The 18350-nt window shown below is 37.7% G+C and overlaps 1 protein-coding gene across 1 annotated transcript in view; it reads right to left on the reverse strand.

The window, feature by feature from the left end:
- The window catches only part of LOC141556635 (kinesin light chain 1-like), a 53658-nt gene extending 45724 nt beyond the window's left edge, over nucleotides 1–7934 (reverse strand). The window contains 1 exon segment of the mRNA XM_074291069.1: nucleotides 7827–7934. The gene's annotated coding sequence lies outside the window, so the exon portion shown is untranslated.
- Nucleotides 7935–18350: the final 10416 nt, after the last annotated feature.

An 18350-nucleotide genomic window follows, 5' to 3' on the forward strand; every position in this document is an offset into this window, starting at 1 on the left:
GGTGTCTTAGACCACAAAGAGCTGCAATTGCCTCTTGTGTATAATTACTATTTTTGAGAGGTTCAAGAGGTCAAGAGATTTGGAGGGGCTTTCTAGTCCTCCATTTTGTTGGTTAGGTGACCAAGTCCATCTATTTCAAATTTGTAGACTATACTATTTAAATTTCAGGTCTAAATGCACAGTACTTAAAAACCCAAAGAAACAGGATTGTGGTAGAGGTCTGAAATGCCATACTGCACTTTATCCTACCCTGAAAATGGGAAATTTATTTTAAATATCTATCTACTGAAGCCAAATTCTAGAAATTTCTCCTTTTTTTAAGCATATAATTCATATATTAATATGAAAAAAATTAGGTTAAAAGAATAAAAGTAGCTCATTGTAGATATTTTCTGTTTCTGTGAAGTAACTCAATTTTGGATTATATTTTCAATATTCAAAAAAAAATACTTCCATTTTGAAATCTAACAGCTACGGTGAAGCCATTCACTTTATACCTTGGACATGGCTTTTATTGCTTTACCATAATTATTGGCTTTCATATTGTTGTCAGTCATCTTGAAGGATGAAAAGTTACTTCATATTGATTTTTTTAAAAAATTTTTTGAAGCTTTTGATATTATATTACTATTTATTAAATCCATAAGTTCTCTGGCTTTGGCATCTATTTGTAAAATTTGCTTAATTTTTCTTGTAACTTTTAGACTAGTCCTATGTTGTCTTCAATCAAAGGTTTTCATGGTTCACTTTATTTCCACTATTGGATATTTCAGTACTTTGAACTTAGTGTTCTGCATTTCTTTTAATATCAAAATTCTTGGTCATGTCATCTCACAGGTGCAACTGACTTTTGTATGCAAAAAATTCAAAGTCTATTTATCTGATTAAAAATCTCTTGTAACCAATTTTAGTATAGCATTTGGCAAAGCATCTGAAATAGGATTTTTTACTAAAACACTTTTGATTAAAACAGAATTAAGGCACCTTTTTCTTCAAGAAGTAATTTATAGTGTGTGTGTGTGTGTGTGTGTGTGTGTGTGTGTGTGTGTGTGTGCGCGTGTGCGCGCGCACGCGCGCGCGCTACCTAGGATTGCTAGCCCAAAGAAGAGAGGGGGGAATAGGAAAAAAGAGATGCATGATTTGGGAGGTATCTGCTCAGTACCAGGTGTACAGAGGAACAAGAGGTAGAAGTTGTAGAACCAGATTTAGGATTGATATAGGGGGGAAATCCTAAAATTAGTTATGCAAAAACAGAATGTGCTGCCTCATGATATAATAGGCTCCCTCTAATTAGGGATCTTCAAGAAAAGCTAAGTTCCTTACAACTTGGATTATATCATTATTTGGGAAATAAACCAAATTATGTATATGTCCATACCCTTTAACCCAGACATTCCAATATAAGGAAATCATTGGTAAGAAAGTACCCAACATCCCCAAAATGCTTATAGCAATTGGAAACAAAGTAGATATCCATCAATTAGAAAATAATAGTGGTACGTCAATGCAACATTACTCCATAAAAAAAATACACTAGGAAAAAAAAGAGGTGGCCTACACAAAGGAACATGTGCCAAATAAGACAGCAGGAGTCTGAAGTACAGCATAAAAACTTTGACAACCCTTAACCCAGCCATTGTAGCCCATATGATCAATCTGTTGTTCTTCACACCTAGGGGGCTAACTGAGAATGAAAGGGAGAAAGATGTTCAGGAAAATAGAAATGGACTATTTTCTGTTCCATGTCTAGTCATCATAAAATAATTTGTATTCAGCTTCCTTATGTTATTGAATAGTGCTCATTTCAGGGCATTTACCCCTCTCTTTTCCTTTTTTTCCTCTCCCCTTCCCCCCAAAAAAACCCTACTCTATTTTTTATTCTACAATTATGGATTAAAAATACTTAAAATAAAAATGCATGAGTGAAATAATACAGTGAATAAACTAAGATCAAATCAACCAACCGAAGTTTAACTAATAGCAGATCCTTCCCTCTGGTTTTAAAAAAAGGGCACAGGCTAAAAAAAAAAAAAAAAAAGTCCCTCTTTTCCAGTAAAACATATCGTTGTTCCCTTTTTTTCCCAGTTTCTAATGATTTTTTAAAAAATATTCAGTTAAGAGCTGAATGTAACATATTTACATTGTTTTTATATTTTGCTTGATTATTCAAAAGGCTCAAAATTAGCAATAATCTTCAAAATTAAAGTTACAATAATCTTTCTATTTTCAATTACCAGTTTCTTATACAAATTTAGAAAACACAAAAAAATCTATACAACAAAGTCTGTTAGACAACAGGTAAACAACTATGCAAAAAAAATCACTTATTTTACATTATAAAGCATGTGAATATATGTGTGTGTGTATATATACATAAAAGTAAAAATGTTATAACCAAATAGCATAAAGAAGAAATGCATTTTCTCTCAATCATTTCATTTTATGTGTGCTCTGATGGTTGGAAAAATTAGGTCATTTACAAATAATAGCTCTAAAATAGTTGTTTTCTTTTTTCCCTGATATTTGCTCAAAAAGACAAATGTAACTTCTTTTTCTTAATGTCTATTTTCTATGCAATTCAAAGTGCTAATTCCACAGGTTGCTTTTAATTCTAATAGTATCAACTTACTTTAAGACTTCTAAAATGAAAGTAATAATCTAGCTTTGTTCTTTGGAACAATTTCTATTAAGCACAAAAGTCACGGAGGAAACCTTTAACTTCTAAGATAAACCTAATTTTCATTGGTAAAAACAGCTAATTACTACATGCAGTGAATGAGTAAAGAATGGCTTTTCATTGGCTAAGCAGTAATTACCTTTTCTAATGTTTGCTCAACTAAGTGAACCTCCTAGGGCAATGTGCTCTGACTACATTTCTTTATCTGCAAAATAAGAGTTAACTACAGCAAACTCTAGTAATTCATTTTTAAAAGACTTGGGGGATTAAAAAAAAAATACACGTGAGAAAATCTGAGACAGAACAATTCAAATGTCAAATCTTAGTTTCCCTGCAGAAACATTTTCAACATGAAAAAGGACAGCAAACTAATGTGATAAGCTTAAATATTCATCAATAGCATAATTTCCTTTCCTAACAAAGAAAGATAAGTGAAGCTATTATAGACTTTTTAAAGGTCAATGTTTTCTATTAAAGATGAATAGTTTTTAATTAAGGAGTTGTCACCTACTATCTAGACTAAAAAAAGGTATTATGAATGATTTTTACTTTTCAAAGGAAACAAAATGCTGAAAACACCACACCAAAATAGCTTTATTACAAATTCTCTTCTTTTTTTAAACATAAAATTCATTTTTTAATCAACCAAAAAATTTGGAGGGGAAAACCCTCCATTTAACCACTATCAATATTTCCATTTTAAATATTTTTCTACTTGCTTAAAATGTACAATTTCTCTAAAATTACTATTGGACTTGACAAGAATGAAAGTTAAAATTTTAAAATGTAAGCAGTAAACACAACCACCATAAAGTTAGATCATCAATTAATAAGTGCTTGAAGCTAGATGAGAATTAAAAAAGAAATATAAAATATAGTTCCTTTCCTAAGAGAACTTACAATCTAGCTAGACAAACAAAACTATATATAATAGCAAACAATTCAAGACAGCCATTATCAAATTCTAATTTTTAATATGACCTATTATTAGTGCTGACAGAAAGAGGGCTATCATCAGTGAAAGCTTCTACAATGGAGAAGATGGGCCTTGATCTGAAAGGGAAAAGTTGGATATCTCTCTATAAGAAAAACAAGCATTCTGAAAAAGATTACACTATGAGTAAAGGCACAGAGGACAGAAGGGATCCTAAAAACATGGCATTGTGATGAAATGATGAGATAATCTAACAAAAGTCCTAAGTAGGTGATCACAAACATAAAACCAGATTATGATGCTCTCCAAAGTCATTCTGTGTAAGGATACAAGGATAGAAGACAGAATGGAAGACAAAGGAGCTAATTAAAGTCAATTACTGGAATAGTTCAAATGAAGAAAAAAACTGTTTCATCTCTTTTGTCCATATCATATTATGCTTATCACTATATATGTTGGGTCTTCTGCCCATCAAGTTGGTTTTTTTTTTTTAATTTTTATTTCCCCAGCACTTGCAGATAAGTACATAATAAACAACTACTTTCGATAACTACTGTAATTCTCTAGACCAGCTGTTCTCAAATTTTTTGGTCTTAGGGTTTTTTTATACTCTTAACAAGTATCCCCAAAGATACTTCCCAAAGAGCTTTTGTTTATGTGGGTTACATCTATCAATATTACCATATTGAAAACATGAAAATAATCGTTATCTCTGGGAGACCCTTGGGAAGACCATACTTTAAAAATTAGTCTTCTAGATAATATTCTAAGCACCCTAAATTGAGCTTTAATCCAAACTATATGCATTCATTTGCTTCAATTTGTGCTGAAACTAAAGCCAACCAGTGAAAATTCACCTTTTAATTCATTGTTCCCTTTGAAAATCCAAGAACACAATAACTAGAAGGCTACAGAGCCAATAGAACTACTATACCAATCCTAAAGTTTTAGAGTGGGAATAGCAGATGGCATTTAATTATCCCACCCAGAGGTGGTTAATTTCAGATATGTTGAAAAGACCATATTATTGTCATTCAAAATGGACACTTTAAAATTGCCAATAAATAATATTTTTAAAATTTACAGGTCTCAGTAGAGGGGCTAATGCCTCATGCCTCATATTCAATATTCTCAGGAGATTGCATTTAAATGTATATTTAATATTTTCCAAAATAGACATTATATATATTTTAGTGATATGAAAAATGCTCTAAATCACTAATGATTAGAGAAATGCAAATTAAGACAACTCTGATGTACCAGTTTATATTTCTCATATTGGCTAAAATGACAAGAAAAGATAATGATAAATGCTGGAGGGAATGTGGTTAAATGGGGACCTAATACATTGTTAATGGAGTTGAAAACTAATCCAACCCATTCTTGAGAGCAATTTGGGACCATGCTCAAAGTGCTATCAAACTGTGCATATCCTTTGATCCAGCAGTGTCATAAAATAAAATCATAAAATAGGAAAAAATATCCACGTGAGCAAAAATGTTTGTAGCAACCCTTTTTGTGGTGGCAAGAAATTGGAAACTGAGTGGATGCCCATCAATTGAGAAATGGCTGAATAAGCTATGGTATATAAATGTAATGGAACATTATTGTTCTATTAAGAAACAATTCAACAGGCTGGTTTCAGAAAGGCCTGGGGAGACTTGCATGAACTGATGTCAAGTGAAGTGAGTAGAACCAAGAGAATATTGTAACCAGCAACAAGACTATGTGATGATCAACTGATGGACTTGACTCTTTTCAACACTGAGGTGATTTAGGCCAATTCCAATAGGCTTGTGATGGAGAGAGACATCTTCACCAAGAGAGATGACTATGGGGACCAAATATGGATCACAGCATAGTATTTTCACCTTTTCTATTGTTGTTTTTTTCTTAACCATTTTCTTTCTCCTTTTTGATCTGATTTTTCTTGTGCAGCATGATAAATATGGAAATGTTTAGAAGAACTGGATGTGTTTAACCTATATTGTATAACTTGCTGTCTAGGGGAAGGGAGAGGGAGGAAGGAAGAAAAACGTGGAACAAGGTTTTGCAAGGGTGAGTGTTGAAAACTATCTTTGCTTGTATTTTGAAAAAATAAAAAGCTATTGTTAATTTTAAAAATAGGGTTAGTATTATAAAGATATTTGTTTCATAAAATATTAGTTTACACAAAAGATAGATATGTAACTCCTAAAAACCATGCTTAAAGTTAGAACTATCCCTATAACTAGTTCAAAACTAGTCTCTACACTTTTTTAATGAAAACAATTTTTTATAAAGAAAATCTCCAAAGAGAATCTTGATAAGCCTAAGATGATCCTATAAGCAATCTGGGGTTCAATAATCAAGTTCTTTGATACCACTAAGTAACACAGCAAGGCTGCCAAACTTCAACTGCAACATGATGCAGAAATGATGTTGCATTCTTTAGTGACTTTGAGAAATTGGTTTTTATATTACCTACCCTACAAAGCAGAATACTGCAATCTGCAACACATTAACACAATCACTTTTCTATTAAAGATATTTAATAAATTTTACAATGAAGCAAACTTCCCACTATATTTTAAATACTGAACAATCTGTAAATACTATGGTTAGTAAACATGCCATTTCATATTTCCTAAATCGACATTTCAGTAACCTCCAGTGAAATGTCCATGAAAAGGAAATAATTCCTACACCTATAGAAAAAAGATCAAGAAATGTAATTCACAATTAACTAGAACAAGGAATGAAGTAATTAATATGGTCTATTTTATAGAGCAAGTATGAAAAACTGTAAAAAAATGTTCATGATTTATCCCAAAATGTATCTTTGCAAAACATTCTCATGAAAATACTTAATTCAATCTCATGAGACAGTAAAAAATGACTCAATAGTACCAATGCCTAAAACTACTAGAAATTTTTACAAACTATTTACAATTTAATCTGCAATATATTAATAGTACTATGCTAATGTGTTGGGTTTTCTTTTATTACAAGATTTTATAACTGAAAAGGGTACTCTAAATTCGAGACAAAGTTCAGTTTAAGAGAGAAGGTTCCCATTCTGATGGGAAATGGGCTACACAAATAGAAGAGCCAAGAAGCCTGGTCGATTATGCTTCATCAGTTAAAAGGAGAAAATGAAATTACACACATCCCTTCCCCGGTTTTTTCTCCAATGAAAGGAAGTTGACATTCCTTCTTCCAGGAATGCTGATAAAATGTCTCATCCCAGGGCCTAGGTCCAGGGTCTCCTCCCTGGGCGGTGTCTGCGGGTCTGAAGGGGAGGGGGGACCGGAACCGCAGCGAGGAGGAACCCGGAAGGAAGAGGCCAGAACTCGGACAAAGCAGAACCGAAGCTGGCAGCCGGGTCTCCCTTCTTCCCTCTCCCAGGGCGGCCCCGTGTTCAAGCCCCCCGTCCCTCCCACTCCAGGGGATCGGGGTGGCCGCTGACGCTCTGCCCCCACCCATCTCATTTTTTGCGACCTAAGCAAACGAGAAACACCTCATGAAGGGGACCCTGGACAGTTGTCACCCCACAAGCCCCCTAGCCCGGGAGTGCCGTCCACCTCCTCTGCGGCGCCACGCCTAGCCCCCGCCCCACCCCATCCGCAGCTTTCCCCGGGGAATGCGGAGTACATAGTCCAAGTACAGCCGGTCCCCGGCAGGGATGGAGATGAGGAGATAAGCGGGGCTCTACCTAGGTCTCACGGCCCGCGGGGAGGAAAAAGGCTTTGTCACCCTTCAAAGTTTTGTAAGAAGAGGAGCCCTTAACGAGGAGGAGGAGGAAGAGGAAGGGGAAGTCAGCCCCGCTGTGCTCCCCTCAGGCGGGCCCCGGGCTCAGCGCCCGCAGCCCCCCGCCCGCCACCGCCACTCACCGTCCTGCTCCTGCGGTGACCGCGCTCCCCGCGGGCTGACAAGGAGGGAGGGGGCTAACGCCGCCCCGGCCGCCGCCTAGATGCGCCGGGCACGGGGGCGAAGGATGGAAGGCCTGGAAACAAAGGACCGGCCGGAGGGGCCGCCAGTTCCCGAGCTCGGAGCTGCCGTCAAGCCCCTGGAGGACCCTGGGAGGGCTGTCGAGGCGTCAGTCTGTCAGTCAGTCACTAGCGAGGGAGGCAGGTTAGGCTGCTGCAGCCGCAGCCGCCGCCGCCCCGACGCATCCTCGCCCGGGGCCCCCTCGTCCCCGGTGCTCCCGGCTTCCGTTGGATCCCCCTGCCTGACCTGGCTCGGACAAAGGGGTCCCGAGCTGCAAGTAGCCCGGCCCGTCCCGAATCTCCGAGATCGGCGTCCCCGGCTCCCCAGTCAGCCGCCGAAAATGGCGTCGATACCCCTCCCCTCGCTCCCTTCTCCTCCCTCTGGACCCATAATGCTCCGCGACAGCGTCCCCGCCCCGCCTAGCCCTACCCGATGATGTCATTTTGTCAGTCTCTGCTCCTGCGCGCAGACGCCTTTGCGGAGCTCAACTCCATCTCTGCTGAGCGTGATTGACCCCGGCTGTAGGGTGGGTAGAGGAGTGGAGATACTGGGGACAGTCCCTTAAATCCCCTAGACTGAGAGCTGGAGGCAGCGGCCACTAGCTGATAGACTATCTCACCATCAAGGGGCGGCCTTGGAAACGCACAAAGTTGGCCTTTAGTTGACTTCAGATGGGAAGGAAGATGCCTAGACGAGGAAAAGAATTCCAGCGAGTTAGTGAGACAACATTCGAACCCGAGTTTTGTGACTCCCGAGTCCACGTTTCCCTTTACCTGGCGTGGTCCCGGAAGGTGCCCCTGAGCGCTGGGCTGGGAGGTGTTCCTTCGTGGTCCGCTTTTCGTGAAGTAACTGGGTGCAATGAAAACAGAGTTAGAGGTCCGAGTTCGAATTCCGTCTCTACTACCAGGTGATCTCGGCCAAGATACACTCACCGTTTCCTGACCCGTAAACTGAAAAGGATGAACTCGAGGAGTCCCCAGTGTTCTTCCATTGTAGAACACAACCCAAAAAGCAGTATTCCAAACACCTCTCCACCCTTATACTTCCCAGTCGCTTAATGGGAATACTAGTCTGGTAAAACACCTAGATTTCCAACCCCCCCCCCCATTCCTGCGGTGGCAATTCCCTCCACCGAGAATGTCTTCCCTCTTCTGTTTTACTCGTAGAATTTTTATCCATTCTTTAAAAGTCAATTTACGCCGCCTCCTCCCGGAGTCTTCCCTGTTTGGGAACCCTCGTCCTTGCCTGCAGATACTATCTACAGCACTTTGGGTTATAGCTTTAATGCACTTATGTGACAGCTGGGAATCGTAATTGTCTCTGGTCATCTCCCGAACGAAATGCTGTTAAGGCGAGGACCGTTTCCAATACAAATTGTGTAGCATCTCCCAGTGTCTAGCCCAGGGCGGGAGTACTTGATGTTTTCTTGAATGGATGCTTTGAAAAGGTGGAGGATTGCGAGCGTGGAGAGTCGCATAAAGTAGGTATGTGTCCCATGAACCTGACAAAAGATTAAAACACTTCAAGCAAAACGCTCAGCAGTGATTGCGTTGGTTGGTTTTGCCTGAAATCATTTTAGAATCTTTGGTATACAGGGAAAGCTCTCTGGGTGGGAGGGAATAGAAGTGTATTTCGATATTCGGAAATAAGGAAGTAAAATAAGGATCAACAAAATTTAGACAGTTTGAGGCGTCATTTTGGAAATGTTTTTTTAAATAAAAACTATCCCTCACCCCGCCTCCTTTTCCTTTTCCCTTCTAGTGCGTGTTTCTAGCAAAACTCATTTCCTGGGCTGGGCAGGACCGCGGTACGCCTCCTCCCAGTCCCCGGGTTATCCCACCCCCTCCCAGTCTGTTTTTAAAGATCTCTGATTCCTGTGACCCCGTAGCAGAGCCACGTGCCTTCGCGGTGCCTGGGGACCGAACTTCCCGGGCTCGCACCTCCGGAGGCAGCCTGGAGGCAGTGTCTGACGCGCACGCACCCGCCGAGCCCAGCTCCCCGCTGCCAAGGGCACCCCACTTCCCACGCCGTCACTGTGTGCGCACTTTCCCGGCGGCCTGGTAAGGCTGGATGCTCCCAGGCCCGGATTCTGCTCCGGCTGGGATTGAGGGTGTTTGCATCTCTACAGGGATAAAGTCATTGCTTGCCTAAACCGAGAAAACTGCCTAGCAGAAAATGGAAAGGCGTGGTCTTCACTTTTGTCGCCGTCACAGCGGTGGGTAGAAGGACGGTTTCGAAACGTGTCGAATACCTCTCAAAGGCCTTAGATAGAGACCTGTACAATTTATTTATCTATTGCAAATCTTTTCCCTCCTCAAGATTCCTCGTGGAGTGAAGGCTGCTGGCTAACGCCAGTCACTAAATCCGAATTCTAAGCTCTGAGTCACAGCTGCAGAAGCCCCTCTAGTCTCCTAATAAAGTGGTGTCTCCATGGCTTTTAGCCCGATCCTGAAAACCGTCACCCCTTTGTTTTTGCAGATCTCTTTTTTTCTGAGACTATATTGCTTCTCTTTGTAGGTATGGGTGCCGGTGCTTGGCATTTGTGTGTAATGTGTGTCTGTTGTGTAGCTTCCTTGTCTTTTAGCCTATGCTTATATCTGTTCTGTGCAGTGCCTCCGTGTGTAGCTGAATGTGTGCGGTTTCCATGTAGGTGTCTTTGTGTCTCCTTAGTACTAATCAGTTGTCCTAGAGACCACAAGGACAGAGAACAAAAGGAAGTCTTTGCTTTCCCATTAGCAATTCAATATGAAGAGGAGGGAAAGCTAGAAAAAAAACCTTTTCAAACACCTTTGGGGAGGTCAGAAAGGAAGGAGAACTCTGAAGAACTGGAGACTTGGACACCATTTTATTTAAGTGACAACATGAACAGTATATAAAGTTTTACAGGATTTTTTTTTAACAATCCTTTTTTGTTCTGGGGTTTTCCAGGAACAGCTATCAATAAGCACCTAACTTCAAATGTAAATTTGAGGATTTATTCAAACAAAAATTTCAAGATTCATATGCCCTATCTGCAACGAGTACCTAACTTCAAATGTAAATTGATTCGTTCAATCTTCACCAAAAATGTGTCTCTCCTGTTCTATTCTTCTAATCAGGAAATCTAGGTTCGTCTTAGTTCTATGGTAATCTTGAGGAGCTCAGACTGAGAGGGGGGGGGGAAATGAAGAGGCGGGACCTCGAAACTCTTTCTCTGAAAACTCCTTCCAGAAGAAAGTCTCCTGGCCTCTGAAAAAGACCCCGCCAGAGGGAACAGAACAAACAGCTTCTTTCTGTTATCTAGACAGACGGGTGCCACCTCCATTGAAAACACTCACTACTGATTAAGTTTCCTGTTGAGGTGAAGATTAGCCCAGATACACTCATTCAGTTCTGATTCCAGCCCAGGTGTACCCAGCCCCCATCAAAAGCTGCTAGCCTAGGCTTCTGTTATAAAATGAGCCAATTTGGGGCTCAGTCCTTGCAGAGGACCTAACTTGCCAAGGAACTTCTCTCTTCCTGGTGCAGCAGCAACCTCTGCCCACTGAAATGATATTCTCTTTTGGCGTTACCCTCTCTTTATCTTTCTCACCTATTTCCCTAACAAGACTTTTTACCCCTCTGTCTAGATTTCTCTGCTAGAAACTTTACTTCTCTGCAGGACCTTGCCACCAAGGAATTCAGTCTTTCTATTCATTCATAGCAAAGGCTGACTTCCCAATGCCAATAACAAACTTCTTTTACCAGTCTAGCTTTTCGGGTTTGAAAATTTCTTTTTGAAGGACCATTGCACTGCCAGAAGGGGTTCCCACAATTCCCTACCCAATGCCAAATCTAGGGGAGCCAAACCTCTTCATTTGGTTCCCTGAACTCCAAACCTGCCACTCACCTCATCATTTAACTCCCCGACCACCAGGAACCCTAACATCATTAAGACTAGGAGATGATCTTTCCAGTCCTATAGTCTGATGTATCCTGGGCTCTGACTCTGATATTCAATGTTCTATAATTCCCATAAGTATCCAGGCAACAGACTAAATTCAATCTAGGGGGGGAGTCCCCTAAACCATAATTCTGTGGTTTATTTGGCCCCACCCAGAGCTTTCAGGGAATTTCAAAATATAGCTGGTGTCTAAATATCCATATGTACTCAAAGTAAAAATTGGTAGGAGATAAACTTTTCCAAAGGGAAGGGGGGTGGTAAAGTTAAAGGAGGTTGGTGGAGGGGGTGGAAAGAGTACTCACAATAGCCAATACTTCCTCTCTATAGTGACCTCACCTTTCTCCCTCAGGGACCTAGTCCCAGGAGGAAATAGTCTTTCAGATGCATAGATACTCTATAGTTTGAAATATTTTGTGGTATCCTGCTATGATGAAGCACTAGAATCAGAATCAGAAAGATCCTGAGCAAGTCACTTAACCTCTGCTTCAATTTCCTTATCTATATAATAAGGCATTTAGATTTAATGATCTTTAAAAGGGCTCATCCAATTCTAAATTTATGGCTCTATGACTCTCCTAGGAAGAAAAATCTTTAAAAGAAACTCTTAATATTTCTTTCTTAATCCCAAAGACTCATACAAATCTTCAAACTCACAGTAAAAGTCTGAAGGTTTGAATCTCTCTCATCAGGAAAACTACCTGGGGGGTTATTAGAGTGACATCCTCTTTACTACTGGGCTTATACCATCTGAATAATTCATAGTAGTAGTGAAGAGCAAAGTTCTTGTTTTTTGGTCCCCTATATTATTATGAAAGTCATCTCAAGAAGTTGCCATGGGTAGAGAGGTTCTGTAGCTGCCTCTTTACAGCTGACATTTGGAAGGGAAGGGGTGGTATAAGAGGTTAAATCAGTTTATTATTTTGTCCCTGGAGTCTGTGCAGGTGCACAAGTATCCCCTGAGGACCAGAATTCTCTTTCAGGTCTCTAATCTCTGATGTATCCTCGATCCCTCTGGATAATTCCAAAAAGGGGTTTCCTTTTATAAGGATAATATAAAGAGATAGATCTGACCCAAATAGTCCAACAAAATGATTGTGTGGCTATTAAATCATTCCAAATAACTGAAACTTGATCCCTGATCTTCCAAAGAGGTGTGAATTGATAGACAAATCCTCAACCTCTATATAGGAGGTTTACCCTTTTGTAACTGTGAAATCTTGAAAGCAGGAATTGTCTTTTGCTTTTCTTTGAATTCCCAGCCCTAATTTAGTGCTTGCTTAATAAATTATAAATTATTCTTTACTTCATGAATAATCCTATCTAACAAAATTAAAGAACTCCCCTGACAAATCTTTTACAATTCTGTGATTCTAAGTCTCCTTCCAGCTCTGAAATTCTGATACTTGTGATTTTAAGGGACTTCCAAATTGTAGCATTTGTTTGTCCCTTAAAAGAGAGACACTCAGAGATGCCTAGTCAAAAATAACTTCAGCAAATCTAAATCCTCTTACAAATAGACAAAAGTACCAATTTGTAACCACATCCAGCTTACTATATTATTAAAGCCCATCAGCAAGAAAGAGAAAGAGAAATTCCATTTAAAATAACTGTAGACAAACTAAGATATTTTGGAGTCTCGCTGCAAAAGACATGCAAACCAAGGAACTATGTGGACACAATTACAATACACTTCTCACACAAATAAAGTCAGATCTAAACAATTGAAAAAATATCAATTGTTCATGGGTATGCCAAGCTAATATAATAAAAATGGCCATTCTGCCTAAATTGGTCTATTTGTTTAATGTCATACCAATCAAACTGTCAAAAAATTATTTTATAGAACTAGAAAAAATAATAACAAAATTCATCTAAAAGAACAAAAAGTAAAGGATATCAAGGGAATGAGTAGAAAAAAAAATACAAAGGATAGCGGCTTAGCATTACCAAACCTAAAACTATATTATGAAGCAGCAGTCATCAAAACCATTTGGTATTGTCTAAAAAATAGAATGGTGGATTAGTGGAATAGATTAGACACATCCAACGCAATAATCAAGGGCCATAACAATCTATTATTTGACAAAAACACCAAACTCCAGCTTCTCAAATAAGAATTCATTATTTGGTAAAAATTGCTGAGAAAACTAGAACATAATATGTCAGAAACGCATCATAGTCCTACATCTCGCACCCCATGCCAATATAAGGTACATGGTTTGGGCATAAAGAATAATACCATAAACAAATTAGGAAAGCAAGGGATAATTTACCTATCAAATCTTAGGAGAAGGGAGGAATTTGTGACCAAAGAAGAAACAGAGAACATTATGAAGGGCAAAATGGACAACTTTGACTACATTAAATTAAAAAGTCTTTGCATAAACAAAATCAACAGAAACAAAATTAAAAGGGAACTACAAAGCTGGGGAAAATCTTTACAGCCAGTATTTGTGATAAAGTTCTCATTTCTAATATATATAAAGAACTGTGTTAAATTTATAAGAATACAAGTCATTCTCCAATTGATAAGTGATCAATGGATATGAACAATTTTCAGATGATGAAATTAAAGCCATCTATAATAATATGGGGAAAATGGTCTAAATCACCATTGATTACATAAATGCAAATTAAAACGACTCTGAGGTATCACCTCACACCTCTCAGATTGGTTAAGATAACAGGAAAAGATAATGATAAACATTGGAGGGGATATGAGAAAACTGGAACACTAATGCATTGTTGATGGAGTTGTGAAATGATCCAATCATTCTGGAGAGCAATCTGGAACTATGCCCAAAGGGCTATAAAACTGAACAATACTCTTTAACCCAGCAGTGCCAATACTGGCTATGTATCCCAAGGAAGTCATAGAGAAAAGGACCCACATGTGTAAAAATATATGTAGCACCTATTTTTGTGCAAAGAATTAGAAAATGAGTAGATGCCCAATCAAAGAAACACTTGCGATATATAAAAATATCGGAATACTATTGTTCTATAAAAAATTATAAACAGGTTGATTTTAGAAAGGGTTGGAAAGATTTACATGAACTAGTGTTGAGCAAAACAAGAAGAAACAGAAATACATTGTACACAATATCAGCAAGAATGTGCAATGTTCAACTATGAAAGAATTAGCTCTCAGTGGTTCATTGATCCAAAGCAATCCTAATAGGCTTTGAATAGAAAATGCTATCTGTATCCAGAAAAAGAACTATGGAGATTGAATGTAAATCAACACATGTTATATTCACTTTTTTTTTCTGATTTTTTTCCCCTCTCTCTTGGTTTTTCCCTTTTGCTCTGATTTTTTTCACCACACATGATTCATACAGCAATGTGTATTAAAATGTTTTTAGTTATTAAAAAAAAAAAAGAATAACTTCAGCAAAGCTAGATCCTGTCACTCACACTCAGATAGACAAAAGTACCAATTTGTAACCACATCCAGCTCACTATAGCATCCTCTGATGCAGTTGCCCCAGTTCAGCAATTTCATTGCTGTAATTCAAAGGAATGATTACTGAACTCCTCCAACTACATTTTGCTGTTTCCTGAATATGACATTTAAAAATTCTGTCCCCAGAATGATCTTTCTCCTCAATAACTTAAACTTAGAAATATAGTCTTAAAGTAAGTTTTAGAAACAAAGCTGACATTAATTTAAAAGAAAGGATTAGCAGAGAGATGGTGGAATACAGATGTCAACGTATTGACTTGTTTGCATGACTGTATTTATTACGAGGGAAGTTGTAGTAGAAGAAGGAAGTTATTGGGAAGTGATAGTGATATTAAACTAAAAAGTGATATTAAAATATTTAACACTTGGGGCAGCTAGTTGGTGCAGTGGATAGAGCACCATTCCTGAAGTCAGGAGGACCTGAGTTCATGTGACCTCAGACAGTTAACATAGTTAACATGTCCTAGCTGTGTGATCCTGGGCAAGTCATTTAACCCCAATTGCCTCAGCAAAAAAAAAAAAAAAAAAAAAAAAAAAAAAATATATATATATATATATATATATATATATATATATATATATATATATATATATATATATATATATAAAACACTTAAAAAAGAAGACAGAGACCAGAAAGAGATAGGGTCTTTAGTCTGAATACCTTTTTGTCACTTACAGTTTTACTTGTATTGGTCTTATTCTCATGAAAAGGCAATCTGGATGGGAGTAATTTTGTTTGTTTTAGCTTTTTGTGATTCATTGATTATAGATGCATAAATATTAACAAAATCCACACCAAGGGGAAAAAATCATTTAACCTATATAATTCTTGCCTGAATACAATGTTTTTTGTGGATGGACTATTGAGAGTGACTGGGATGAAAAAACAAGCAAGTGAGGCCTGGAAAAAATAAAAATTATTACTTTATATTTAATATTATGACTACTTGGGGTCATATACTCAGGGTGGACAGTGTATCTTTAATATATCCTAATGACTAGCTTACCTTTACCATATAGAGTTGGCCATCAGACACAATTAACTAAAAGAAAAAGCACTTACAGATTTAGCAGAGGAAGAACAGCATCTCTCCCAGATACCTTTGGGAGCACTGATTTAAAATATATACATAATATGGAATACATTGTAGAGAAGTAGAGATCACATGTGGCCAAGGTAACTCACACCTCTAATACTACAAAATCCTGTTCTTAGAGTTAGGTGATAAAGAATACTGAGACTGGAGCCAGGAAGTGCTGAGTTCAAAACCTACCTCAGATACTAGCTATGTGACCCTAGACAAATCAATTAAGCATATTTTTCTTAGTTTCTTCAACTATAAAATAGAGACAATAATAGCACCTATCTTAAAAGAGTTATTATGAAGATCAAATAAAATTATATTTGTAAAGTGCTTAGTACAGTGCTTGGCACATCCTGCCTTCCTGTTTTTCTTCCCTTACATATCTTTCCTTCATCTCTTGCTCCCTCCTTCCTTTCCTTCCGTCCTTTCTTCATCTTCTTAGAGGATATGACCAAAGTAATCCTTAGGAAAAATAACTTCTAACACTTTTATCAACAGAGGAGATAAATTATAGACAAGTAAAATAGTCATACCCTGCCAAAAAAAAGAAAAACTAGAAAAGGAACAAATCAAAAATTCCCAACTGAACACAAAATAGAAATTCTGTAATCAATAAAGAGATAAATTAAGTTAAAAAAACAGAATCGATTGATCAGACTAGGATATCTTTAAAGGTTAAAAAAAAAAAAAGATGAGCTATTGACAAACCTAAGAAAAGAAAAGAAATCAAATTTGAATCAAAAATAAAAAGACTTCAAAACAAATGAATAGGAAAATAATGAAAATTAGTAGAAAATATTTTACCCATGACAACTTTACTCATAACAATGAGATAATGTTTCTTATTTTTAAAAATTATACTCATATTAACAGAACAAGAAATAAAGAATTTAAATAAAGACAGAACTGGAAGAGACAAGTGCCCCAACATCTTTAATCCCAGGAGTAGTTTTCTCAATGCAAGAAATTATTTTATGGAAGTCTTTTCAAATAATTGTTATTATAGTATTCAATCATATTAATGCATCAGAATTTATTTAATCATCTTATTGATTGGTCATTTAGGTTATTTTAATTTTGAGAGTTTAATGGGAGTTTTTTGTTGGTGTTTTGTTTTTGCAATTGCATATTATACTGCTAGGAAAATTTTTGAATACAAGAATTTTTCTGTTTCTAGTCATAATTTCAGGATTTATTAGCATTAATAGAATGATTGAGTCATAGGCTATGAGCATTTTTGTAAATTTTACCATATGCTATCAGATTGTTCTCTAAAGATATTTTACCACATGCTATCAGATTGTTCTCCAAAGATATTTTACAAGTTTGCAATGAATGAGAATACCTTTTATTCCACAACTCCATCTATAACAATATTCTCATTTTTTAGATGACAAAATTGAGATCCTTGTGCACAAGGACACATTAAAAGTTAGTGGCAGAGTCCAGAATGCAGGTCTCTTGTCTCTAAGTCCACTGCTTTTTGGTTTTGAGAGAGTAGAATATCTGCCCCTGCCTGAGTTGTACTATTCTCTAAGCAATGTGACACTGCAAATGACACAAAGATCCATTGTTCTCTAGGTCAGAGAGAGCAACCTTACTCTAGCAGCATCCCTTGCTCTGCAAAGGCCTGAGTCATCAAGTCTTTCTGCTGACTCAATCAGCAATGTTGTTGAACTCTGCTAGGAAGGCAGTAGCTTGATAGAGCTCTTCTTGCCAAAGCCCAAAGCCCATGGTTTCTACAAACAGGTTTATAGCCTACTCGAATTCAGTGGGGTCACATATCTGGATCATCTTCACAGCTGAATTTAAAATAGTATTCTTAAGGTAGCAGAGAAAATGACGGTCCAGTTACTGGAAACCAAGGCCCACAGAGGAAAAATGTCTTACCCATTGTCACATCGGTGAGAAGTGTGGGGGCAAAGACCATAACCCAGGTCTTAATCTCGGAGTGGTTTGTCTATTTCAAATTGTCTCATTTGGCAGGCATAGGATAGGAATAAGAACAAAGGAAGAAGTCAAGTTCAAGGGTTTATGCCTAGAATGACTGCTTTGGGATAATAGATTAAAAGAAATAGAACACTGTGTGTTAATAGGAATAGGAACTTATTTATTATAAGGCAGGGGACAAATTGACTCCTTTTAACCTATACCTGTTAATAGCATTTAACCCAAATAGAAAAGGTTAACTGGAGGCAAATTTATGATATTATTTCAAAATTTACCATCTCTGTTAGTCCAAAAATCAAAAGCTCTGCCACATATTAATTATGAGAAAGGGAGTCAATCCATTA

This window comes from Sminthopsis crassicaudata, chromosome 2 (genome assembly GCF_048593235.1).
Source record: "Sminthopsis crassicaudata isolate SCR6 chromosome 2, ASM4859323v1, whole genome shotgun sequence".
Lineage (NCBI taxonomy): Eukaryota > Metazoa > Chordata > Mammalia > Dasyuromorphia > Dasyuridae > Sminthopsis > Sminthopsis crassicaudata.